The sequence below is a fragment of the Elephantulus edwardii genome, unplaced genomic scaffold, assembly GCF_000299155.1.
Source record: "Elephantulus edwardii isolate Elephantulus edwardi_28Jun2011 unplaced genomic scaffold, EleEdw1.0 scaffold00034, whole genome shotgun sequence".
NCBI lineage: Eukaryota > Metazoa > Chordata > Mammalia > Macroscelidea > Macroscelididae > Elephantulus > Elephantulus edwardii.
This window is the reverse complement of record NW_006399784.1, coordinates 10,955,020-10,982,089: the sequence shown is the minus strand read 5'-3', so window position 1 is coordinate 10,982,089 and position 27,070 is coordinate 10,955,020.

The window sequence follows — 27,070 nt, the reverse complement described above, 5'->3', positions numbered from 1 at the left end:
CCTTGGAGGCAAGGATGCTGGGGCTTCATCTGACATACTTTGGACATGTTGTAAGGAGAGACAGGTCTTTAGAGAGGGACATCATGCTTGGTAGGGTAGAGGGACAGCACAGGAGGGGAAGACCCTCTATGAGGCGGATTGATTCAGTGACTGGGGTAATCGGGAAGGGTGTGTCAGAAGCAATGAGATTGGCACAGGATATAGCATGGTTTAGGGCTGCTGTACATAGGGTCGCTATGAGTCTCAAATGACTAGACAGCACATAAGAACAACAACAATCAACACTCAGAGAAATAGAAGTCAGTAAATACTAAAATATTCAAATGGTGTTATCTACTACCAAAGACCTCTTTAAAGAGCTAAAAATAAAGAATTTCACTTTGAGATTTAAAACAAGTACGTATCAAACTATGGCTAACCTTGAAGAGAATGAGAATTCCAAACACTTGGTTGTGCTCATGTGAAACCTATACTCAGACTAGAGAAGCAGTCTTCAGAACAGGGTAAGGAAACAGTGTGTAGTTCAAAGTCAGGAAGTGTGTATGCCAGGGAAGTCTTCTATCTTCAGACCTTTTCAATCTATATGCAGAACAGATTATCTTGGAAGGTGGGTTCTATCAGAAGAAATGTGGTATTTTAAACTTTAATATTTTGAAGCTTCATTTCACATACTTTGGTTACGTGGTCAGGAGGAACCATTCCTTGGAGAAGGATCTCATGCTTGGAAGGGTGGATGGACAGCACAGAAGAGTAAGACTTCAGATGAGATGGATTGATAAAGTTACTGGGGCAATGAGGGTAGGTGTGTCAGTGTCAGACTGGATCTGGACAGGGTAGCTCTTCAGAGCTCTTGTATATAGGGTTGCTAAGACTTGCAGGTGACTCAACGGCACATAATACCAACAACGTCTTTCTTTATATCATTAACTATTTGTAGATATTCTAAAGATTATAGCTACATTTCAAAAAAGAAGAATTTATTTAAAAAACGTTTGTGATTTGGTAAAAATAATCTCATTCTCAAATGTAGATTTATTTTGTGTAAAAGAATTTCAATTTCTATAAACTTGAATTAAGAGCTCTATTTTCTTGAAACATCTTCAATGTCACTTTTCATATAATATTTAATTAATATCTCTTCAATTCCAACTGAGAACTTGTATTTTGTCCTATTTTATAATTAAATTATTGATAATTTGCCATTCACATTTTAATGAAGGAAATTACTGAAGTCTTTTGTCTTTCAATGTACACGTGAACCAAAAATTGAATGTCCTTATATTTTATTTTCCTTTTAAATTCTGCTAATTGTCTTTCAGTAACTCTGATCCCCAGACCTTTAGAAATACCTCTCTCTCCAGCCACTTGGAAGAAGTTTTTTTGGATACTGCCTTTTCAGGTGTTCATCAATTCACAAAGGAAAACTATTTATTGACTTCAAATCTGCTGTTGCTTTTTTTAACAGACAGGAAGTAAAAATTAAAGTTTAGAAATTTAAATATACTTGTAAGCATTTATAATTGGGGAAATATCTTTCACCTGCTCTTTTCCATAAAAAAACCTGCTTGTCTGTTATATACTGTTCTAAATCTGAACTTTCAGATTAAAACAGACTAGGAAGGAGGATTGGCCATCCACCTCTGAAATAGCAGACCTTTGAAAACCCCATGTAAAATAGAACACACTTAGACTAGCACATAGGGCAACTGAGGTGGAGCCCTCAAGTATGGATAAGATTGGCACAGCATAGAGCAGGGTTTACAGCTGTTGTACATAGAATCACTATAAGTCATAGGTGACTCAATGGCACATAACAACAAGTAGAAGTATTTATATATTTAAGGAAACATCTGATTTTATAAAAATTGTCGATTTAACCATTAATTATGTCCTTTAATTAGCAGGGAAACATTGATTTTATTTTAATCATAAAAGTTACATTAAAACTCTTAATTTAGATAAAATATCATGAGATTATAATTATACAAAACTTAAAATATACTTATTAATCAGAAAATTTGTGCTGAATAGAAATTCAAATTTCAGTGCACATTTTTTTTTGCTGCCAACTTTTTCAGGAGCTTGATACTATTTTCAGAGTTTATCATTCCGGGTACAAAAACTTACTCTTGATAAAAATTCTCTTTTAAGGTTATCTGGTTTTCTCTACCCTGATGAGTATTTAGTCACAAGATCAATCTTTAAAAGTATCTTCACTATCGTTAGTACTTTTCAACAAATGTTGCTGTTGTTGATTACCGTCGAGCTGAGAATGACTCATAGTGTCTCTATGAACAAAAGACCTAATGCCTTTCCATAACTATTGTAATTTCTCCAAGTTCATAGAGTTTACAGAGACGTGTAGTTTAGGAAGTGGATGCCACTCATGCTTCCAAACCTGTTTTACAACTGGGAGGTCTACCAAACACTGTCCACATCGGGAAACCATTATGGTATTTAATACCTCAGTGGCACAAGGTTCACCATCACAGCAAACCAGGTTACTTCATACTACACATTGACAAGGAGTGGTGTACAAAGTGGAAGAGTGTTCCTCCAAATATAGCAGCACTAGTTTCATTTAGCAGTGGTTAAGTGTGGTCAAGTCAAATACGACTACGAGTAAGTTTTGCATAAAAGACCTGAACTGTGTTCTATAACTAACATCATTTCTGTACAGAACTTTGTCCTTTAACTAACATAATATCTGTACATTTATAGAGTTTAAATAATTTGAAGAGTTAAGAGAGTTTGCAGAGTTTCTAGAGGCATCTATTTCAGGAAGCAGATGCCACTCCTGCTTCCCAGCATAAATCAATCTGGAAGCTCATCCAAACATTGTACATAATGAGTAACCATTAGGGTATTTTACAGGGCTATGGAAAAGTGTGCAGCATCACAGCAACACCAAGTTGTTAAGTGCAGCAAATAGACAAATGATTGCTGTATCATTTAAGAAATAATCCTTTAAAAATTAATAAATTTGGCTTGAGGGTCACAGGCCCAAGGACCCTGTGGGGTTCTAAAGCCACACCTCTGAGCTGACTTAAACCCTAGGCAAAATCTCAAGGACACCCACTCTTAGGGGTAAAAGAGCAGTAATATACATCAAACATGACCCCAAAAACTTGCCTTATGTGCCCATCAGGACTGCCATCAACATGCAGCAAACATCCAAACTCCTGGAGTGGAGGCTCCAGGCCCCAGCCTACAACCCCATTTTTCAGCAAATAGATATGTAAAAATAAAATAATTACCATGGCTGAAATTTAGTTAAGCATAGTAATTATAACTTTACAACTGTGAATTAATGCTTTTTGCAATTAATTGATGAATTGTAAAACTGTTCATAAAACTTTAAATAATACATTTTATTTTTAAGCTAGGTATCAGTATTTCAGGTCTGCTTTTCTTTTCACTGTATTTCCACTTCAAGGTTTTTTATTATTCTGATGGCTGTTTTAGCAGTCTATGTTGCTTACATTTATAAAGGTAATTAACATTTAAAATACAAATTAAAAGGAACAAATCCAACTAATTAAAATAGCAAAACTGTTACGTCTGTGGAAAGAACCATTAGAGAAGATCAATATCAGTTGTGAAAACTAGGCCATGTAAAAAATGTAGAATAGACCACCAAGTACTCATATGCAATTTCAAACTGAAGCTAAGGAAAATGAAATCAAATCCACAGGAACAAAAATATGACCTTGAGTCTATCCCACCTGAATTTCAGAACCATCTCAGAAACAGGTTTGAGGCCTTGAATACCAATGAGGGAAGATATGATGAGTTGTGGGAGGATATCAAGAGTATCATGCAGGAAAAGTGCAAAAGGTCATTACAAAGGCAGAAGAGGAAGAAAAGACCAAAATGGATGTCAGAAGAGACTCTAAATATTGCACTAGAGTGAAGAGAAGCCAAAGAAGAGGGAAAATTTCAAGATATTAAAGAGCTGAACAGAAGATTTCAAAACGCAGTGCAGGAAAACACAGTAAAATATTACAATAAATTTGTGCAAGGAGGTGGAATCAGAAAATCAAAAGGGCCGCACTCCCTCAGCATTTCTTAAGCTCAAGGGACTGAAGAACAAATTCAGACCTCGAGCTGCAATACTTCATGATGTTTTGAGCAGAATGTTAAATGATCCAGGAAGTAATAAAAGAAGCTGGGAAGAGTATACAGAGTCACTGTACTGAAAGGAATTGGCAGACAAAGAAGAATTTAATGAAACAACATATGAGCAAGAGCCTATGATGATGAAGGAAGAACTTCAAACTGAAGGAATTGTCAAAAAATAATGCTCTAAGATGGTATACCAATTGATGTATTTCAACTAACTTATGCTCCCTTAGATATGCTCGCCAGGCTGTGTCAAGGAATCTGGAGGACAACCACTTGACCAACTAACTGGAAGAGATCTATATTTGTTCCCATTCCAAAATAAGGTGATCCAACATAGTGTGGAAATTATCTAACAATATCACTGATACCACATGCAAACAAGATTCTGCAGGAGATTACCCAGAAATGACTGGAACAGCACATCAACAAAGAACAACCAGAAGTTCAGGATGGGTTTAGAAGGGGTTGTGGTACTAGGGATATTGTAGCTAATGTTAAATGGGTCTTGGCTGAAAGCAGGGAGTACACGAAGTATTTCTATCTGTGTTCATAGATTATGCAAAGACATTTGACTGTGTGGATCACATCAAACTATGGCTGACTCTGAGAAGAATGTGAATCCCAGAACACTTGATCGTGCTGATGATGGTAAGCCTATACTTGGACCAGGAGAAGGTCGTCAGAACAGAGCAAGGAAACACTGCAGTGTTCAAACTTGGGAAGGGTACAAGCCAGGGATGTGTCCTATTTCTATACCTTTTTAACCCATATGCAGAACAGATTATCTAGGAGGCTGGGCTGTAGGAGGAGAAGTGTGACATCAAGATTGGAGGAAGATTCATCAACAATTTGCATTATGCAAATGCAACCCTGCTTACTGAAACTGAGGAGGACCTGAAGCACTTGCTGTAGAAGGTCAACGACTGCAGCCTTCAATATGGATTGAGGACCAATATCAAGAAGACAAAGATTCTAACCACTGGGCGAATTGGCAGCATCAGGGTAGATGGTGAAGAGATTGAGATTGTTCACAGCTTTAGTTTGCTTGGCTCCACAGTTAATACTCTTGGGACCAGCAACCAGGAAATTAAAAGATGTATTGCTATGGGAAAGTCTGCTGTTAGGGACCTCTCCAAAGTACTAAACAGCAATAGTGTCACTCTGGAGATTAAGATGTGCCTGATACAGGCCATGGTCTTTGTAGTCACTTGTTATGTATCAGAGAGTTAGACAATGACTAGGAAGGATAGAAGGAGAATTAATGTCTTTGAGCTGTGGCGTTAGAGAAGAGTACTGAATATAGGAGGGACTGCTAAGAAGAAAAACAAGTTCAACCTAGAGAATATGAAACCAGACTACTCCTTTGAGGCAAGGATTCTGAAACTTCATCTGACTTATTTTGTACATGTTGCAATGACAGACCAGTCCTTGGAGAAGGATATCATGCTTGGAAGGGTGGAGGGACGGTGCAAGAGAGGAAGACCCTTTATGAGGTGGATTGATTTAGTAATTGCAGTAATCTGGGTGCATGTGTTGGAGACAATAAGGTTGGCACAGGATACAGAAGGGTTTAGGGCTATGGTACATAGGGTCGCTATCAGTCCCTGACAACTCACTGACACATAACAACAACAACATTATTTATGGATCAATGTAGCACTACTTAATGAACAGACATGCTTCAATCTACTATGAGAGTTTGCTGTTTGATGAAAATATCTTTAAATATTATATTGCAAAAACATGACTTATATATTGAATATTTGAATGTGCATATTTAGTAATATGACCCAAATACTAATTTTTTATGTATATATTTACAAAACATCTGGAGAAATAGTAAAATAGAGTTTAAAAAAATGAATGCAATTCTTGACATAGTCAACAAACTCAATATTACATATCATAGCTGCTGTCAGATAGATCTTGGCTGAAACAACAAATACTAGAAAGATATTTACTTTGTTTTACTGAGTATGCAAATGCATTTGATTATGTGAATCTTGATACATTAAAAACAAAAACAAGAAGAAAGGGAATCCCACTAAGAGCACTGAGTGATGTTTGTGTGAAACCTATATATGGACTAAGAAGCAGTGGTTTGAACAGAACATGGGTACTTTGCAAGGCGTGAAATTAGAAAAAAATAGGATTGTCATTTTCACTTTCTTGAGTGTTTCTTCAATGAACAGGAAATATTTTTTCCATTTAGTCAGGTCTTTTATTGTGACTTAAAGATTTTCATAGTTTTTCTTATAAACTTCTTTAGTAACAATCATTCCCAGGTATTTAATCTATGGTTGGCTATTGTAAGTGTTATAGCTTTCTTATTTTCCTTTTTCATGTTTTTTTTTGTTTGTTGTTGTAGATAAGTCCAACAGACTTTTGTATATTGATTTTGTATCCTGCTACTCTACTAAACTTGTCTACAAAGTCTAACAGATTTTGTTGTTGTTGTTGAGTCTGGGATTTTCGGAGTACTCTATAATGTCATCTGCGTATAGTTAGAATTTCACCCCTTTTTTGCTAATTTGGATGCCTTTTATTTCCATTTTTTGCCTTAAAATGAACCAGAATCATGATAGTAGGAAGATTTGCCATATCCCTGTTTTTAATCTTTCTCCATTGAGAATATGTTGGATTTTTGTTTTACATATATAATCTTCATTATGTAGAGGAGAATCCCCTTTATTACTATTCTGCTAAGTGTTTTAATATAAAATAGTGTTAGATTTTGTTCATGGCTTTTTCTCCATAAGTTGAAAGGATCATGGTGTTCTTAGTGTATACTTTGCTAATGTGATACATTACATGAATTGTTTTTCTTATATTGAACCATCCCTACATTCCTGTTATGAATCTCTCTTGGCTAGACTTTTGTTAGGGGTTTTTACATTCGTGTTTATGAATCATATCGGCTTATAATTTTCTTTTTTTGTGATATCTTTGCCTGGTTTTAGAATTAGAACTATGCTTGCTTCATAGACTGACTCTAAGAATTTTTTTCCTATTTAAAAAATCATTTTAATAGAATTAGTGATATTTTATCTCTGAATATTTAGTAGAATTCATCTGTGAAGCCATCTTGGCAGCCAGGACTTCTTTCTGGGAGGGAGAGACAAATGGACATTTGTATATCCATGGCAGTATTATTCATAGCAAGAAAATAGAAGCATCCCAATGTCCTTCAAGAAATGAATGGATTGAAAATTGTGGTACATTCACACTATGGAATAAGATGCAACATAAAGAACAATGATCTTAAAAAAATACTGTATAACTTGAAAGCATCATTATAGATGAAAAAGAGACTGAGATTTTTAACAATTTCAGCTTTCTCAGCTCCACAATCAACACTATTGGCACCATCAGTTAGGATATAAAAAGACAAATTGTATTAGCAATATCTGGTACCAGAGATCTCTCCAGGATGCTAAAGAAAAGGATGTCAGAATAGAGACCAACATGTGCCTTATCCAGGTCATGGTCCTCATAATTATGTGCTATGTATCAGAGAGCTGGACAATGACCACTAATGACAGAATAAGAATCAATGCCTTTGAGTTGTGATGCTGAAGAATAGTACTACTGAACATACATTAGACTGTCAAGGGAACTAACAGATCTGTCCTAGAGGGGGTGAAACCAAGCTGCTCCTTGAAGGCAAGGATTTTGAGATTCCTTCTCACATGCATTGGGCATGCAACCAGAAGCGACCAGTCTTTGGACAGGACATCATGCTTGAAAGGATTGAGGGACAGTGCAGGAGAGGAAGACCCTGAATGAGCTGGATTGACACAATAACTGGGGTTATGAGGTTAGGTGTGTCAGTGACAATGAGAATGGCTCAGGATAGAGCAGAGTTCAGAGCTATTGTGAATAGGGTTGCTATGAGTCATAGTTGACTCAACAGCACACAACAACAACAACGTGGGAGACACTAGAGAACATTTTGCTGAGTGAAATATCTTAGTCACTTAAGGACAAATATTTTATAACATCACTATTATAAAACTAGGAGGATAACTGAGTAAGAAATAAATCCTTAGAAAGGAAATGATAGTGGGACAGAAAAAGAGAAAGGGAGAAAAATCACTGAGATACTAAAACTTACTGAGTTTCCACTAATTACTATTTTACTAATTACAATTTGTGGGGGTGGAGTGGGGTGAAGTAATGGGAAATATTCAAGAGGGTTGGAAAATATAGTGTGATCATAGGCATAGCAATGATCTGGGTGTCGAAGGTTTATCATTCAGATGTCTTTCCTAGCCAATCATTAACTATTTATTTTGTGCTGAAGTAATTATTGTATTAAGGAGAGTGGATTAGGATGAGACACCAGCACACCCTACTAAAGGTTTATATAAGCTCCTGGGACCTCAACACTAAGCACTTCTTTTCTTGCGGAATACTCAACTGGGAGCAACCATAGCATCTAGCCTACATCACCCACAGTTGTCATCCAATTGCACCAAAACTGACATTCTACAGAATCCTGACCCATTTCTCAAAGCATCCACACTCTTAGACTGCATCACCCAAAGTCACTATTCAGGTGTGCCACCACTGACAGTCTACATGATCCTGGCCTATCGCTCATCAGTTTCTGCAAAACCAGCCTGTATACCGACGGTAATGTGGGTTATTTCAATGGTAAGTCTGAGTCTCTGGGACACCTCCTAGCAAGTCACCAAACCCAAGGAACTAGAGGAGCTATGGAATTGAACAAAAGAGAAATTGTTGATACTAGAAATCATGGACCTATATGAGATTTCAAACATTTGGACAATATTGACTCAATACTCCTTATAACTAGTCTGCTACTAATTTTATGAGAACAAATTATAAAAATAAATGGTAATTAATAATTGCTGCTGTTACGTGTCATTGAGTCACTTGCAACTCATAGTGAACCTGTGTACAAGAGCCCTAAACCCTGCTCTATCCTGTGCCAACCTCACTGTCTCTGATACACCTACCGTCACTACCCCAATCACTGAATCAATCCTTCTCATTTTCTCTCCTGCACTGTCCCTCCACCCTCCCAAGTATGATGTCCCTCTCCAAGGGCTGGTCCCTCCTTGCAGCCTTCCCAAACTATGTCAGACAAAGCCTCAGAATTCTTGACTCCACGGAGCAGCCTGCTTTCACTCTCTCCAGGACAAACTTGTTTCTTCTAAAATATAATTTATGTGAATTTTTTATTGGATGTAAAAAGACCTGTTTATATGAATGATTTTATGCAAGCAAATTAAAAAATATAACTAAAGGAAAATTTGGCTTTTTGTCTAAGTTTCCTCTTTACTTGGGTCTACAATCAACACTAGTGGATGCACCAGCCAAGAATTCAAAAGATAGGATCACTAAAAGAGAAGAAAACTCTCAAGGAGATAAATGGACACAATGACTACAACAATGGCCTGAAGTACATCGAAGATTTTAGAGGAGGAGAGAAAGCAAATATCACAGAGTGAAATCTGAGGTTCAGTCCAGCAACAAAAACGCACGAAGCCTCTTGTTTCCTCAATAATTCAGGAACCTTCATTTCAGGGCATTCCCAATGCAGTTCTTCCTTCAATCTTCCAGCAAGTGAAACCTCCGGCTCTGACTCGATCTGGTTTTTTAGGCTCCACCTTGCCACAGTATCCATCCAGGTTTGTTAGCTACCTTTCTTACATTGGTCTCACAGTTGTTGATAATGGTGAAGAGGCCGATCTGAGGTTAAGGCAGCCAAAAGCAAAGGGTGGCAGTTGTATCCTCAAGGATTCATTTTACTTACACTTCTAACCTGGCCCTGTGGTCAGATCTAAAGCAATAGCTAGAAAAGCAAAAAAATCCTGACACCACTATTTTCAAAGGCTGATTTTTCAGAAGTAAATATTTTTTCTGAGGTGATGCTAGGTGGACTAAAATCTTCAAAGTTCCAGTTAGTAGCAAAGTTCATTAACTATTTGCACATAGGATTGCATTCAGAAACCCTCAGATACTCTTCATATTTATTTGATACAAAGTGAAAACATTGAGTGGGATATAAAAATATAATGCCTTAACCACTGGTCTGCTTTGTCGGATTGATTCTAGTTAGAACGAGGTATCATGAAGCTAATCAAGCTATGATCATCTCTGAGATGTCATGAAAAATGTGTTAGGACTCATATGCCAGGATTAAAAAAATACACATTCTTCTAACTTCTAAAACCCAACTGTTAAGTAATGTTCATTACCTGGGAGTATAGAAGTTTTTCTGATACAGCAGCAAGTCACTTCTACTTAGGATTAAGAATTAGCATAGCTTTCTTTTCAAGGAAAAGAAGACTGAGAGCTAATAAAGCAAATCTAAATTATAGGATACCTATATGACTGCTAATATTACTTCTACTCCTGTAATAAAGTTTCTAAAAAATTAACAAATCCATTTGATACCATTAATAACTTATTCCAGTTACTTAATTTGATACAATATTACATATTCAAGGATGCTTTCAGCAGAATGTTAAATGATCCAGGAAGTATTAAAAGAATATGGAAAGAATATACTGAGTCACTGTATCGAAAGGAATTGGAAGACATAGAAGAATTTCATGAAACAACATATGAGCAAGAGCCTATGGTGATGAAAGAAGAAGTTCAGGCTGCTTTGAAGGAAATGGCAAAAAATAAGGCTCCAGGAATAGATGGTATACCAATTGACATATTTCAGTTAACAGATGCTGCCCTGGGCGTGCTCACCAAATTGTGCCAAGAAATCTGGAGAACGACCACTTGGCCAACTGACTGGAAGAGATCGATATTTGTTCCTATCCCAAAGAAAGGTGACCCAACAGAAAGTGGAAAGTACAGAACAATCTCACTGATTTCACACGTAAGCAAGATTTTACTGAAGATTATCCAAAAACGACTGGAACAGCACATCAACAGAGAACTACCAGAAGTCCAGGCTGGGCTTAGAAAGGGTCCTGGTACTAGAGGTATTGTAGCTGATGTTAGATGGATCTTGGCTGAAAGCAGGGACTACCAGAGGAATGTCTATATTTGTTTCATTGACTATGCAAAGGCATTTGACTGTGTAGATCATACCAAACTATGGCTGACTCTGAGAAGAATGGGAATCCCAGAACACTTTATCGTTCTAATGCAAAACTTATACTTGGACCAGGAGGCAGTCGTCAGAACAGAGCAGGCAACACTGCATGGTTCAAAATGGGGAAGGGTGTATGCCAGGGATGCATCCTATCTACATACCTTTTCAACATATATGCAGGACAGATTATCCGGGAGGCTGGGCTCTATGAGGAGAAATGTGGGGTCAAGATTGGTGGATGATTTATCAACAACCTACGTTATGCGGATGACACAACCCTGCTTGCTGAAAATGAGGAGGACCTGAAGCGCCTGCTGCAGAGTGTCAAAGACTGCAGCCTACAATATGGATTGAGGCTCAATGTCAAGAAGACAAAGATTCTCACCACTGGACCAATTGGCAGCATCAGGATGGATGGTGAAGAGATTGAGATTGTACACAGCTTTAGTTTGCTTGGCTCCATAGTCAACAGTCTTGGCACCAGCAGCCAGGAAATTAAAAGGCGCATTGCCATGGGAAAGTCTGCTGTTAGAGACCTCTCCAAAGTACTGAAAAACAATGGTGTCTCTCTGGAGACTATGATGCGTGTGATACAGGCCATGGTCTTTGCAGTCACTTGTTATGCATCAGGGAGTTGGACAATGATCAAGGAGGATAGAAGGAGAATTGATGCCTTTGAGCTGTGGTGCTGGAGAAGAGTATTGAGAATACCATGGACTGCTAGGAAAACAAACATATTTGTCCTGGATAGGGTTAAACCGGGTGGCTCCTTGGAGGCAAGGATTCTGAGGCTCTGTCTAACATCCTTTGGACATGTTGTGAGGAGAGATGGGTCCTTAGAGAGGGACATCATGCTTGGGAAGGTGGAGGGACAGCGCAGGAGAGGAAGGCACTCTATGAGGTGGATTGATTCAGTGACTGGGATAATTGGGATGAGAGTGTCAGAGACAGTGCGATTGGCACAGGACAGAGCGGAGTTTAGGACTGTTGTATATAGGGTCGCTATGAGTCGCAAGCAACTTGAAGGCACAGAACAACAACAACAAACAGCAACATTACATAAAAGGCTTTAGGATCATCTAGGCTAAATGGTGCAGTTTTAAAGGGCTCTTAGACATGATCAAATAAACTTTTACCTGAAACATAAGAAAACTGAAGCAGAGAGATTTTTTTTCACTTAAAACTACACAAAACCAATGACGGAGCTCTCAGATCTTTTTTTCACTGATAAAATCAGTTGCCATTAAATTTACTCACACTCATGGAAATCCGCAGCTATCAGAGTAAAACTGTACACCATAGGATTTTCAGTGGGCTGTTTTTGAAAAGCAGATAGCCTCTACTACTAAAATGACATGGTTAGCCGCTGAGCATATTAACCACCTGCCACCCTTCACTTCCCACTTTTCATTTTGAACTATGTTCAGAGCAGCCATCAGCTTCCATGATGTTGTTGTTTGGTGCCACCAAGTCAGCTCTGAGTCAGAGTAACCCTTTGTGCAGCAGAATAAAACCCTGCTCATTCTTGTGTCCTTCTGACAGTGTCTGCGGTGCTTAAGCTCATGGTTATGTAGTCATCAGGTCAATCTATATCCTTAAAGATCTATTTTCTTTTCTGACTACCTACTATATTATGAACTGCCTCTGCAGGTTCTGGCCTCTCCTGGTGGCATTCCAGGATGTGAGGAAAGGTTCACCATTCTCACCTCTAAGGAGTATTCTGGCTCTGCTTATTCCAAAATATAGTTGTGTTGTTATTATTATATACCATAGAGGCAGAACAGACCCTAGCTGACCCTCCAGGAGACAGTTATCATATGGGAGGAAATTGTCCAATGTTATTCCAAGGGGAAGCTGGTGGATTCGAACTGAATCCCTTGAGTTGACAGCACAACTTCTCACTAAACCACCAGAGATCCCAATTAATATCTAGATATTCTCAATTTATTCTCTAAGCTGCGTATGTATGTATTATATTCTGTGTGTATGTGAATGCATGTTAGTTACAAGATCTTATGGTTATACCATTCAAGAGCTTATTTATTTGTAGAGTTATTCCCACAATGTTTTACTAAATTGACATATCTGTCCATATTTTGCAATACAGTTGCTACAAAATAATAATGTGACTTTAGGAATAAGGCTCATCTATCTGTTTATAATCATATAGGTTTCATAACTTGGAAAATTGTTTTAAATTTTAGAACTCCCCTTTGAGTAGTGATGATGTCCAAGCGAGTGAAGATTAAATTGCAACATTAGAAAGTTTAAGTGGTTTCAAGTCCTCAGAGGCTGAGTTATAGACTACCAGTTGCTGATGTGTACGGTATGGTTATTTTTACTATACCCTGAAGACCTTAATGGAAATATAATGGTTGGAAGAATATGAAAGTGCTTTTGTTATTTTAATATAAAACTATCTAGGCCACGTTCTTATCCTATTTCTATTCCTACTCTCCTTCTTTCTTTAAGATAGTGGACAAATAAATATATCTTATTTATCCAGGATATTGTGCAATATTTTTTCAAATTGTCACTCTTTTCTATTTCTGTGATATAAACTCTGTCAGAAGTATACTATTAAAGACAGTAAGCACATTCATAAAAGGATATATTGTGTTCAATTTTGGCAAAGAGCTTCTATATCAAGAAAAGCATTATCTGTAAGTGCAGTAGTTTTGCTCAGTAAATATATTCTATCCCATCAATCTCTTTGCTGCTCTAAAGAAAGCTAAGATAAATGGGAGCACTCTTCAGCTGGTAAGCGCTTGCTCAGTGTGGGATCAGATAGGGAAGGACGTAGATGCAATTCCTTTCTATTCTTTTGCTAACTGTCTAAATCTGAATTGACCTAGGTGTTCTAGAGACACGGCAATAGATTTCATTTTCTCACTAGACATTAAACATCACCAGCATTAAGAACCTACCCATAGTTGACACTCCAGCAAGTTTTTGGAAATTGTTAATCACACAGGAGGCAATTGCCCATTTTTACCTTGCAGAGCAGCTGATGGATTCTAATCCTGTTTCTTTGGGGTGATAGCACGGCTCCTTAGCAGTTGTTATTTGCCATCAAGTCGCCTATGCTGTGAAGTATCAAAGGATGTAAATCATATAATCATCTAATCCAAAATGTCCCATGCCAAGCCATATCATTTCTGCAGTACCTAATGTGTCAATATTTATGTGTTCCATTTCTTTCTTAATAATGTCCAATTTTCTTACATTCATGCTTCTCATGTTCCACGTTCTAATCACTAGTGTCTGCTTACAGCTGTTCTTTCTGTATTTCAGTTTCTAAGATCTAAGTCTCAATTGCCATGTCTGATAGTCCAAGCGATAGCTTAAATGTGCTCTATTGTACTTAGGATTTAACCTCAGGCCACATTGGCTAGTGCATGCACCCTGTAGCATTGCTGGAAAAAGAGTTTTGGGTCCTTGGGCCTGAAGCCCTTGAGCCAAGAAAACGTACATCAGCACCTGGCTGCAAATGGAAGACAAGCAATATTAACCCATGATCGGCGACTAGAACAAAAAGTTGGAAACAGGGAAGAAGGATCAGTAGCTGAAAAATATGGACTCAGTGAGAGAAATGAGGCTGGAGATAGAATGATAGAGTTTTGCACATTCAATGATTTATTCCTTGCAAATACCTTCTATAAGAAACATAAACACAGGCTATACACATGGATCTCACCTGATGGCACGCATAGGAATCAAATAGATTATGTTTGTAGAAAGACTCGGTGGAGAAACTCAATATCAGCAGTGAAAACCAGGCCGGTGCTATGGGACAGACCACCAACTACTCATATGCAAGTTCAAACTGAAGTTGAGGAAAATAAAGTCAACTCCACAGGAACCAACATTTGATCTGATGTCTATCCCACTCGAATTTCAAAACCATCTCAAGAACAGGTTTGAGACTTTGAGCACCAATGAGCGTAGGCCAAATGAGCTCAGGGATGATATAAAGAAAATTGTTCATGAAGAATGTAAAATATCATTACAAAGGCTGAAAAAGAAGAAAAGACCAAGGTGGATGTCAGATGAGATTCTGAATACTGCATTAGAGTGCTGAGAAGTCAAAGCTAAAGGAAGAAACCAAGAAATCAAAGAGGTAAACAGAAATTTTCAAAAGGCAGTCCGGGATGACAAAGCAAGATACTGTAATGAAATGTGCAGAGAGCTGGAGTCAGAAAATCAAAAGGGCCAAACTCGCTCAGTGTTTCTTAAGCTGAAAGAGCTGAAAAATAAATTCAAGCCATGGATGGCAATACTTAAGGATACTTTGAGTACAATGTTAAATGATCCAGGAAGTAACAAGAGAAGATGGAAGGAATACACAGGGTCATTGTATCAGAAGGAATTGGCTGACACAGAAGAATTTAATGAAATGACATATGAGCAACAGCCTATGGTGGTGAAGGAGGAAGTTCAAATTGCTCTAAAGGAATTGTCAAAAAACCAGGTTCTAGGAGTTGACAGCATACCAATTGACATATTTCAACAGACAGACTGCCCTGGCTGTGCTCACTAAGTGGTGCCAAGAAATCTGGAGAATAGCCAGCTGGCCCACTGACTGGAAAAGATAGATATTTCTTCCCACTCCAAAGAAAGGTGACCCATCAGAGTGTGGAAATTATCGAACAAAATCATTAATATCACATGCAAGCAATATGCTGCTGAAACTTATCCAAAAACATTTGGAACAATACGTCAACAGAGAACTGCCATATATACAGGCTGGATTTAGAAGAGGTCGTGGTACTAAGGATATTATAGCTAATGTTAGATGGATCTTGCCAGAAAGCAAAGAATACCAGAAGAATGTCTATCTGTGCTTCATTGACTATGCAAAGTCTTTTGACTGTGTGGATCACAAGCTGTGGCTGACTCTGAGAAGAATAGGAATCCCAGAACCTTTGATTGTGCTAATGATAAACCTATACTTGGACTAAGAGGCAGTCGTCAGAATAGAGCAAGGAGACATTACATGGCTCAAAATCAAGTAGGGGTTCTGTCAGGGATGTATTCTGTCTTCATACATTTCTAATCTGTGTGCAGAACAGATCATCTGAGATGCTGGGCTGTACTACGAGGAATGTGGCATCAGGATTGGTGGAAAAGTCCTCAACAACCTGCGTTATGCAGATGACACAACCCTGCTAGCTGAAACTGAGGAGAACCTGAAACGCTTGGTGCAGAAGGTCAAGGACTGCAGCCTCCTATATGGATTGAAGTGCAACATCAAGAAAACAAAGATTCTCACCACTGGGCCAATTGGCAGCATCAATATGAATGGTGAAAAGATTGAGATAGTTAACAGTTTTAGTTTGCTTGGCTCGACAATTACCACTCTTTGTAACAGCAGCCAGGAAATCAATAGATGAATTGCATTGGGAAAGTCGGATGTTAGGGACCTCTCAAGAGTACTGAAGAGCAATGATGTCAGGCTGGAGACTAAGGTGCTCCTGATACAGGCTATAGTCTTCGCAATTACGTGCTGTGCGTCAGAGAGTTGGACAGTGAATAGGGATGATAGAAAGAGAACTGATGCCTTTGAGCTTTGGTACTGGAGAAGAGTGTTGAATATACAATGGACTGCTAGGAAAACAAACAGGTTTGTCCTGGAGAGGGTGAAGCCAGAATGTTCCCTGGAGCCCAGGATTCTGAAGCTTCATCTGACATACTTTGGGCATGTTGCAAGGAGGGTATGGTCCTTGGAGAGGGAAATTATGTTTGGCAAAGTGGAGGGGCGGTGACAGTGAGGAAAACTTTCGATGAGATGGATTGATTCTGTGTCTGGAGCGGTGGGAATAAGTGCTTTTGAGATGGTTACGTTGACACAGGATAGGACAGCATTTAGAGCTCTTGTAGATAGGGTCTCTATGAGTTGCAAACTACTCGATGGCACATAACAAAAACAACATGTATTTTTTTTATAGTTAGCTTAGATTTCTAGAATGACTGCACCTTTTTTCTTTGGAGTGCTTAGAATGTTGTCATTTGACATATATTATGTATTTTGAGTTATTTCTGTCTTTTTGTTTGTGTTTGTTCTGTCTGTTCCTTCTTGCTTTGTTTTCATACTCCCATTTTCCTGCTTTCTTTAATTTAGTTATATTTATTTAGTATCCAGTTTTAACTCTTCTTTTCATATTTTTTGTCCTGATAGTGCAACAGTTAGTTCCTTGGTTGCTAACAATTGAGTTTAACAGTTCAAAAGAAACCAATAACTTTGCAGAAAAAAGGATTTCCTTCTATAAAAATTACTCCTTAGTAAGCTTTGTAAGGGAGTTTATATATATAACTTCATATATCTTCCACTTTGGTTTGGTCAGTGGCTCTCTACTGATCCATTGAAATATGAATGAGGGAGGTCAAGATATTTCTCTTGCTTATAATTTTGTAATGATTTTTTAATTTTAATTTTCTACTGATTTACTTACAGTGTTTGTATACATTGATGAATAAGTGTACCACAGACAAAATTATACACTGGAGAAAGAACCCATCTCTAAGGAAAATTGCTTTTCAACTGATCACATCAGATCACACCATGAAAAGTGTTGTTATTGTTGATGATTGCCATCCAATTGAACATGACTCATAGCAACTCCATGAACAAAAGGCCTGAAGCCTTTCTATAACTATTGTCATTTATCAAATTAACTAGAGTCCAGAGGCATGTTTTTAGGAAGTGGATGCCACTCCTGCTTCCAAGCCTGTTAAACTGGGAAATCCACCAATCTCTGTCCACCATGGGCAAACATTATGGCATTTGATACCCCAATGGCACAAGTCCAGCACCACAGTAACCCCAGGTTACTTCAGTACAGCATATTGATAGAAGAGTGCTGTCCCACTTAGAAGAATGGTCTTCCAAAATACAATAACAACCAAATTTAAATACAAAGGCCCACCCCAAGGTCTGGTTGATTCTAAACAAGAGGCTTAAATAAAAAACAAAAACCAAAAACAAACCCCCAAAAAAGACCCAACCAATACAGTATGTTTTTGTTGTCATGTGCTATTGAATCACCTGCAATGTACAGTGACCATATGTACAGCAGCTCTAAACCATTCCCTGTCTTGAGCCAGTCTCACTAATTCAGACACATCAACATCCATTACCCCAGCTATTGTATCAATCCATCTCTTACAGGGTCTTTCTCACCCTCCTGCGTTGTCCCTCCACCCTTCCAAGCATAATGTCCTTCTCCAAGGACTGGTCCTTGGCCATGTGCCCAAAGTATGTGACATAGAGCTTCAAAATCATAGCCTCCGAGGAGAACCTGGTTTCACCCTTTCCAAGACAGACCTATTTGTTTTCTTGACAGTCCAGTTCAAGACTCCTCTGCAGTGCACAGCTTGAAGGCATCTATTTTTCTTCTGTCATCCTTACTCATTATCCAGCTCTCTGAAACATAACGAGTAAATGAGAAGAACATGGCCTGGATTAGGCGAACATTTGTCTCTAGACTAACATCGTTGCTTTTCACTCTGGAGAAGTCCATAACAGCAGATTATTTGCATGCAGTTTGTCTATTGATTTCCTGACTGCTGATGTTAAGAGTTTTGAATTATACAATAATAAGCAGTCCAGTGCTTGCCAAACTACTGAATAATCATAGCCTAGACAAAATGACTCATAACATGTCTACTCTAAGTAGATAGACTTTTTCTAGCAAGCGAAGGAGAGTTCACTTTGGTTATAACCTAGAGAACTGATGGAGGGAGACTGAGAACAATTAGGCAGCTATTGCTAATGATTTAAAATAGATTAATAGTAATGTGTATAATTACTTTATGGTTTATTTATGTGAATGATACCACTATAAATTAAATAATAAATATAATCTGTATAAAATTCTTCAAACTCTTAATATTGGAAACAAAAGGTCATTTATTACAAAGACAGATGAGGAAGAAAAAAACCAAGATGGTTGTCAGAAAAGAATCTGAATATTGCACTAAAGTGACAAGAAGCTAAAACAATGGGAAGAAATAAAGATATTAAGGAGCTGAACAGAAGTTCTCAAAGTGCAGCATGGGAAGAAAAAGTAAAGTATTATAAAGAAATGTGCAAAGAGCTAGATTAAGAAAATCAGAAAGGCTGAACTCGCTCTCAGCATTTCTTAAACTGAGAGAATTGAACAAATTCAAGCCTCAAGTTGCAATACTTAACAATGCTTTGAGTAGAATATTAAGTGATCCAGGAAGCATTAAAAGAATATGGAAAGAGTGTACAGAACCATTGTACCAAAAGAAATTGGTGGACACAGAAGAATTTCATGAAACAATGTAGGACCAAGAGCTTGTAATGATGAAGGAAAAAGTTCAAATTGCTCTGAAAGAATTGGGGGCAAAAACGGGGCCCCAAGAATTGATGGCATACCAACTGACATATTTCAACAAACAGACATTTCCCTGGATGTGTTCAACAAATTGTGCCATAAAGTCTGTAGGACAACCACTTGTCCAACTGACTGGAAGAGATCTGTATTTGTTTCCATTCCATAAAAAGGTGATCTGACAAAGTGAGGAAATTATCAAACAAAATAATTAATATAAGCAAGCAAATTTCTGCTGAAGATTATCCAAAAATGACTGGAAGAGCACCTCAACAGAGAACTTCTAGATATGCAGACTGGATTTAGAAGAGGCTGTGGTACTAGGGTTATTATAGCTAATGTTAGATGGACCTTGGCTGAAAGCAGAGTACCAGAGGAATGTTTATCTGTGTTTCATTGACTAGTCAAAGGCATTTGACTGTGTAGATTGCAACAAACTGTGGCTGACTCTAGAAGAATGGGAATCCCAGAACACTTGATTGTGCTTATGCAAAACCTATACTTGGACCAGGAGGCAGTTGTCAGAAGAGAGCAAGGAAACACTGTGTGGTTTAAAATTGGAAAGGGATAATTTAAAATACACCAGAGATGTGTCCTATCTCCATATATTTTCAATCTATATGCAAATCAGATTATCCAGGAGGCTGGGCTCTATGAGGAGATATATGGCATCAGGATTGGAGGAAGACTCATGCTGGCTGAAACTGAGAAGGACTTGAAACAGTTGCAGTAAAAGGTCAAGGACTGCAGCCTTCAATACTGATTTAAGCTCAACATCAAGGAAACAATGATTCTCACCACTGGCCCAATTGGCAGCACCATAATACATGGTAAAGAGATCAAGATTGTTATCAGCTTTAGTTTGTTTGGCTCCCCATCAACACTTTTGGTGCCTTATACCAGGAAATTAAAAGATAGATTGCACTGGGGAAAAAAGCTGGACAATGACTAGCAATGATGGTAGGAAAATTGATTCCTTTGAGCTATTGTCCTGAAGAAGAGTACTGAATACATATTAGACTGCTAGGAAAACAAACAAGAGAGAACAAACCTTCATCCTAGAGAGGTGAGACCAGACTGTTTCTTGGAGGCAAGGATTGTGTAGCTTCATCTGACCTACTTTGGACATGTTACAAGAAGGGATCTGTCCTTGGAGAGGGAGGTCGTGCTTGGGAGCAGGGAGGGACAGCACAGAGAGGAAGATACTCATTGAGACGGATTGATCCAGTGACTGGCGTAATGTGAGTAGGTGTATCAGACACAATAAGATTGGCACAGGATAGATCAGGGTTTAAGGCTGTTGTACATAGAGTTGCTATGAGTCACAGGCAACTCGACAGCACTTAACAACAGCAACAACAACAACAACAGCAATGTGTTATAAAGCATAATCATGTGTAGAAAACGGAAGATATTTTTTCACTTGTCTACATTTGCAACGCTGAATATTGTTTTGTTCAGATAGTTTATGAGGATAATAGTCATGAGGAAAGACAATTGCTAAGATGCAATGTGTCTTCTGAATATATATCTCTTTGACCGATTGAATAATATTAAATATAAATGTCCACATGAATGATAAAAAAGCTGTTTACTAAAAAAAAAAAAAGCTCTTTACTGATTAAAATAATAAATTATTTTTTGTTATAAAATCCTATTAGCTATTGAATGGTTTAGATGACACTTTGTCATTAGGTGCATATAACAAACAACTATAAGCAATTGATAAACTTAAAACAGCTAATGAAATATCCACTTCCTTAAAATTTACCCACTTATCATCCTGCACCAGGACTGAATTTTTGTATGTTAATAAGAATAAATTCTTTATTTCCTAAGTAAAACATTATTTAAGCAACTGAAAAGTTGCTGAAAGTGAAGTAATTATTGTAAAAAATAACTGTCTATAGCCTTCATTATAGATTATACCTCAGCCTAAAGGAAAAAAATTCTTACAATTGGGTTAATAAATGGAAACATGATATCATTTTTTGGACTAAAATGAACATGACCCAACCTCCTATGCCTGAAAACTCTGAAAAATTAAGAAGGCAGATCAAAGAAGAATTGATGTTTCTGAATTATGGTGTTAATGATAAATACTGCATATATTTTGTGCTGCCAGAAGAATGAATGTATCTCCTTTGGCAGAAGCAGAGCCAGGATGCCCTTTGGAAAAGAGAATGATAAAACTTCCTCTCACATACTTTGGACATGATAGCAATAGAGAGTGGTCTCTGGGAAAAAAAACATGCTTTGTAAAGGAGAGCATTGTAGGAAGCAAAGAAGGCACTCAATGATGCAGTTTAACACAGAAACTCAAGCATAGCAAGTGTTTGAGTGTAGTGAATAATTGTAAATAGTGATAGTAAATACGTAGTGAATAGCAAATGTAGTATATGTGAGTATAGTCTGGGACTCTGAAGTGGTTTTTCCTGTTGTATCCATGGTTACTATCAGTTGAACTTTCCTGAAACCTGTTCACCATCACTGCAATGCACAAGTTTAAACTGTAGACAGGTAGGAATTGTACTTGTGGTGCATTGATAATAAAAAAAAAAACCTGGTTAATTATTAAATTTTCATAAATTGATTCTAAATTCTTAATAGTTACTTTTTTCTGGACATTGTCCTAAGGCATTTACATGCATCACATAGTTTTATTGATGAGAAAAATTGACATGTAGAGAAAGTAAATACAATTATAAAAATAAGACAAAGTATACTTTACAGGTTTAACATTTAAAACCAGATAGGTGTGATTTCTAAATTATAGAGGACAAAAAGAATTTACACCCAAAAAGGCTGATACAGCTTCATGTTACTCTGCTGGAATGGATTCAGGCATTTAAAGTCCTGAAACCGTATCTGGAACAGGGAGCTCATAGATCCCCAAAGCTTGAGATACACAGAATCTTGGCAAGGTTGTGCATGGCCAAGCTCTTGGGCTCAGCAGCAGAGCAGCAAGAACCCTGGGGTGACCATCGGTGTTAAAATTAATGTAAGTAAGGGCAAGAGTATGGTCATGCCTTACTTTACAGGAATCCGTTTTGCACTGTTCATGCTGTGGAAGGGGATTGGCTCATCTTGTGGAGTTAGGGGAAATCAGGTGTAGTCATTCTCAAGCTGCCTATGGTTTTTATAAAATGAGTCATGCTCCAGATTTTTAAAAGTTGCCTACATTCACGAATTATATGGGATTCTTTATGCATAGATCTTTTGTATCTTCTCCTGCGTTTCTCTTTTTATTCAATTGATTATGTAACTATGGACTCATAAATAATTACTGATAGTCCATTTTTTAAAAAGGTTTCATTATTGCTACCTTTTATTATTACTATCTTTAAAAATCATAGCATTAATATCTGTCAATAAACATCTGAGAGTAATAAAAACTACATGCTGCAACGTTGTGTGTAATACATATTACCAACGATAAGATATATACCTCCACACATAACAAAGGATGGTCATAAGTAAAGTGCATCTTACATATTTTTTAATTGCTCAGATTGTTCATATCGGCCCATAAATGTTCATTCAATTGATTCTTACTTTTCTGTGACATGTCTCTATCCAGACATCTTTTCAAATAATATCCAAGAGGTGCTATTGACTTGAGTAAAGAAAGCAAAAGACATGCTATATTGGGGAAAATTCTGCTGTCAGTAATCTCTCCAAACTGCTAAAAAGCTTTGATACAAATTTAAAAGTCATTATGAACTTAATTCCATGACCTTTTCAATTGCTTTTTATTCACCTGAAAGCTGATAAAAGAGTGATGGGACTGAAGAAGAACTGTGACATTTGAATTATAATGTTAGAGAAGAGTATTGAATACCTATGCAATGAAAAATAAAAACTAAATAATTCTGCCTTGGTAAAAGTTCAACCAGGTGCTTCTTAGAGGATAAGATAATGAAACTTTATCTCACATACTTTGGATTTGTAATCAGGAGGAGACAGTCATTGGAAAAAAGACATCATAATGGTAAAGTTGAAGGTTCAAATAAAGAGGCTAAGACTCACAACAAGAGAGACTGACATAGTAACTGTATTACTGAGCTCTAGCATGTTGGAAATCATGACAATGGTGCAACATAGGACAAATTTAGATGTGTTGTTCACAGGATCATTAAGAGTTACAGTCAACTCAATGGCACAAAACATTCTAACTTGAGATTTTATGGGTGTAATTAAAAGTATTAACTGGCTAAAAGAAATTGAGATTGTTAACAATTTAAGCTTGCTTGGCTGGACAATTAACATTCTTGCAATCAGCAGTCAGTAAATCAAAAGACAAACTGTATTAGGAAAATCTGTTTTCAGAGAATTCTCTAGAGTGCTAAAGAGCAATTAAGTCAGTCTAGAGACTAAGGAATACCTGAGCCAAGCCATGGTCTTTGCAATTACTTGATATGCAGTAGAGAGCTGGATAATGGATAAGGATGACAGAAAAAGAATTGATGCCCTTGAGTTGTGGTATTGGAGAAGAGTATTGAACATGCCATAGACCACGAAGAGAAAAAAAACTAATAAACAAGTTTGTCCTGGAGAATTTGTTCCTCAGAGGTGAGGATTTTGAAGATCCGTTTGACATACTTTGGGCATGTTGCCAGGAAGAACCAGTCATAATAGAAGAACTTCATGTTTGCAAAGATAGAAGAAAAACACAAAAGTGGAACACTTAGGAGAGGGATTGACACAGTAATGAGGGAATAGGGATAAGTATGTTAGAAATAGTGAGATTAATGCTTTTTGTTTCACCATCAATAAGCATTATTTTTGTTTCCATGTGTATTCAGGCTATGGTCTTTCCTATTACTAGCTATGCACCCAAGACCTAGACAACGGATAAGGATGACAGAAAAATAATTGATGCCTTTGAACTGTGGTGTTGGAGAAGAGCACTGAACATTCCATGGATGACCAAGAAAACGAATAGACATGTCTGGAGAGGGTGCAGTCAAAGTGTTCTTTGGAGGCAAAAATAATGAGGCTTCATCTAACATACTTTGGACATATTGCTAGGGAGTGCTATTCCTTGGAGAAGGACATGATGTTGGGAAGGATGGGGAGTCGGCTTAGAAGAGGAAGACCCTCAACCAGGTGATTGACAAGGTGACTGCTGTGCTGAGCTCTTGTGTGTCAGGATGTGTGAGGATGACGCAGGACAGGATTATTTGTTTTAGATATTTTGTTTATAGGGTTACTGTGAGTCATACTCAACCCAATGGCACCTAACAACAACAATAAACAACATACAGCGTATGACCAAGAACTGCTAATGTTGAAGAAAGAAATTCAAACTGCCTACTATGAAGGTGCTGGTGAAAAGATAGACTCCAAGAGTTTATATTAATTGAATGTCACTTGAGCTCTTTCTACAAATTCATGCAATGTTGGAAGTACTCATAAATCTATGCAAAATTTGAAAATTAGGTAGTTAGCTAGAAAAGTTATATATCCTTGCACAGTCCAAAGATTGGATATGCAATATAATGTGAAAATTTCAAATTATTATTATTGATATTATATTAAAATTTTTTTCTAGAGATAATTTTATAAAAGCTAGAGCAGTACGTTTACAGAAACCTGCTAGTTGCATCTATATTGTGGCTTCAACAATAGACTCTCAATATCACAATAACTGTGAGGAAGGTTCGGGACTGTGCAGCATTTGGTTTGAGATATATATATCTCAGAACTGGATATATAACATCTAATGGTAAACTAAAAGTTACACCACAAAACTAGTGTGGATAAGTGAAAAATGACTAATTTATTCCAGATTTTATATTTTCTAATTTTTAGCACATGTGTGTTCACTACTTGGTTCCTTTCAACAACAATACTTCACAGAATCTAAGATTTTACATATAGTAATGGGTATTTTTAGTTTCTTTCTTTGGGATTTCACAAAGCAGAAACTTAACTTCAAATTTCCCTGTTCCTACCCCTATACTATGTAACTGTGAGAGGTCTAATGCACTTTCCAGTCACTACAAAGTGATTTATTTGATGCTTTTATCAAAGCTACACTTTGATCAACACTAGACAAGTCTTTCTCTTAACTCTACTATGTAGGAAAATGAGAATTTCATAATTCCAATTATTTTGATATTGAATTTGATCTGGGAATTCCTCTTATTTAAACAATAGAGAGCAATTCTTTATTGTGCTTTATTTAACAAGATGAAACATTCCTCACAGGCATCAATAACTGTGGGTTTGTTTTATTATGTTCACATCCATGTAGACCATAACTCTGAAAAAATGCATGAAGAACACATAAAGAAGACATTCACTTCTTAGGTAGGTTCCTAACTTTGCATCTAGTTTTACACCTATCAGAATTTGCACCTTCCAGATTTGTGGGGAAGTTATTGCTCTGTCAACTAAGCTATTATTTTCGTCAACAAACATTAAAAATGAGTTACAAAGGTTTAATAAAATAGTTGCTGTAATGTAGATTCCTTATTTCTGTAAGAAAAAGAAAACAAAACAGGAAAATCTCACTTGGCTATTTAAGATCTAAAGTTTGTTTCCCAGTAAAGGCACAGGGTCAATGACAAAGAAGACCTTCAATAAGATTGACTGTCACGGTGTCTGCAACAATGAAGTCAACCAGAGGAGAAATTGGAATTACGGGCAGGATTAGGCAGTATTTCTTTGTCATTTTAAAAATTTATTTATTTATGCATAATTTCCCCTTCTGCCAATTCTCTTTGTAAGGCTGTTAATTGTCATACACATGGTTTCTACTCATTCATTCCTTTAAGAATATTGTTCCTTTCACCCATTCCAGTACACTGTTCATTAACTATCCTTTTCCTATTCATCCTCTCCTGCCCATCTCAATCTTATTATTACAATAATAGGCGTGCAGTATTTGTTCCTTTCTGACTTATTTCACTCAGCATAATGTATTCAAGACTCTTTTACATTGTATAGTGCTTTAAAAAATTTATTTATTGTGCATGTACCATCAAATCAGATCTGACAGGTACAGGAGGGAAATTTTCCCTCCTTCTCCGGCAGAGCATCTGGCGGATTTGAACCGTGTACCTCTGGGATTGCAGTACAGCCTCTTGCCACTAGGCCATCAGAGCTCCCTAATTGTATAGTGTTTTACAAGTTTATTATTTTTAAGCGTTGTATAGGATTCAATTGTATATATGCACTTTAGTTTCTCTATCCAGATATTGATAATGTAGTATTTTGTTGAGTCTGGTTTTCTTGTACACTTAGACACTCTGAGTAGGAAGTAACTTGATGGGGCCTAACATTTGAGCAGTTACAACACTGTTCGCTCTTTAACACACAATATTTAACTACTAGTATGTTATTTAACTTGTGTTAAATTTAACTACTAGTTAGTGGACAGAAATTAATGCTACCAAGTCAGAGGTGGGTGAGTTTTAATCTACAGCCCTCAGGCCTGTTATTCATTGTTTTTGTTCAAACATTCTTCTAGGTCATATAGCCCTGGTATGTCCATTTG